This window comes from Armigeres subalbatus, chromosome 3 (assembly GCF_024139115.2).
Source record: "Armigeres subalbatus isolate Guangzhou_Male chromosome 3, GZ_Asu_2, whole genome shotgun sequence".
Classification (NCBI taxonomy): Eukaryota; Metazoa; Arthropoda; class Insecta; order Diptera; family Culicidae; genus Armigeres; species Armigeres subalbatus.
Genome location: NC_085141.1, coordinates 272,256,421 through 272,258,313, shown reverse-complemented (window position 1 = coordinate 272,258,313; position 1,893 = coordinate 272,256,421). Strand labels below are relative to the sequence as shown.

General features: G+C 35.8%; 1 long non-coding RNA gene across 1 annotated transcript; it reads right to left on the bottom strand.

Annotated features, from left to right (window-relative positions):
• Positions 1-740: 740 nt before the first annotated feature.
• LOC134220164 (uncharacterized) lies at positions 741-1,423 on the bottom strand. The gene is made up of 3 exons (XR_009981787.1): positions 1,381-1,423; positions 1,168-1,317; positions 741-875 (listed from the first exon to the last, which is right to left on the bottom strand). It is a non-coding gene; the product is annotated as an uncharacterized LOC134220164 (long non-coding RNA).
• Positions 1,424-1,893: the final 470 nt, after the last annotated feature.

Genomic DNA, 1,893 nt, shown 5'->3' with positions numbered 1-1,893 from the left:
TTGTCCTGATAGTTTTCTTTTGAGAGAAGTTTGTCGCTTTGATTTGCAGGATTGATTTTTCTGATTGGATACTGTTTGCTACATTTCTATTATTCTTCTAGCAACCTGCGACAGTGGTAAGTTTCCACTACGAATTAGTCGTTTCAACGTGTACAACTTGGATTCGAAGGGGTAAGCATCGAATGTATCCAGTAACCCAAACCTTTCAACGTCGTCAACTAAATGCGATAAACTGTGCATATTGCTACAGAACATTTGTTCGCCATACAAAATCTTTACTCCTTTGAGAAAATCTGTTATCAAACTACGAGCAATTTTGTAATTATTCGGATTTTGATCGTGTCTTATGCAAATCTGTATAGCACAGAAAAAATTTAAAAAATGATCAAGAATTTCGTCCGATTCAAAAAATTTGCTCAGTACAATAACACTTAAATACAGTAGAAATGTTCTCAACTCTGTACCTTTCCAGCGAGCAAGGTGGTCTAGGCCTCGAACAGGACGTTGAAACTCTCTCGGCAATTTACATGTTTTCAGAAAAGCGGAAATGCCTTCTACTTCTTTAGCCGTCCATTTAGCTTTGTAATTATTGAGGCTGCCAGATTTCCAACCATTTAGCAGTCGTTTCATAATTCCTAAATCTAATAAGTGTAAAGAGTCCCCGATCGGAAAATCTTTAGCTATATCTAGGTCACGTACTGTTTCCAAAATAGAATCGAACTTATGGTGTCCTTCGTAAATCCTGGAACGAAATTCCGAATCATTTCTTAAAGCAGCGTCTGTTTCTGGAAAAATCATGGTTTTAAAAGCATGTGAGTACTCCCCTTCGGTGACACATTTCAAACACGAATTGTAGCCGTTATGTCCTATGACACCTAGAATAATTATTCATATTTTATTCAATGATTCAAGTAAATTTCTATTGAAGTGCGTAAGAAGAGGGAATGTTTTCGATTACTCGTTCTATTCTATACACAGATCAAGGTAAAAATAAAAGTTCATCTAACTACTTTTTGTAAGAATTTTTTTTGGAGATTATGTTCAATTGGAGACTACATTGCCGTCATATGCATATTTGTCCCATATTTGCTGGGATTCCTAGGTACATGGGACAATTATGCATATAACGGCAGTATATTTTTTATCTATTTTCGTATAAATACTGACCTCGAAGCATCGCGCGAGCAGGTGTATCGCAAATAAAACACCGTAGTTTTATGAGTACCATTTGCTGGTTTATGATAAGCCCTTTTTCAAGAATATCATTTAATTCGGACACAAAAGGTGCTAGAAAAACGTTTATATCTTTTGGTTTCGCTGTAAAAATTAAAAATAATTTAATATATAAATATCTACCATAAATATTTACTCATAAATTACATGCTCCGCAGAAAACGCCTACTACTAAAGGATTCAAAGTTTCCCGTATTTCGTGTATATTTATTAGTATTGGCCAAAATGATGTTGTTGAACTTTTGAAAGTTGGCAAGCCATCGATATTCACGTTCAACGATAACTTGTTTGGCAAATCCTCATAAGTAGATAGTGTCTCATTGAGGACTTTGTATAAGCCGTAATGCCAGTATTCTCCACCAATACTGGAATTCGCTGCAAGACAGTTATTGCGAGGCGTACACCAAAGTTCTAGCATCTTTGGGTAATACGTTATCCGTAATGTGACTTTTTAATAGGGCAAGCAATGAGTTCAGAGCGGTATGCTTGATTTGAAATTTTATCGCCTTGATCTTTCAAATCCTCTTTGAAATTTGTCATACCAGCTTTCAATTTATCATAAGTTTCAAATTCTGATTCAGAATCCAACTCATCATTTTCAGCAATCTGCTCATTTGTAGGCGTATTGACCAGCTGCCTCCGGTCAAAACTCATTGGCTG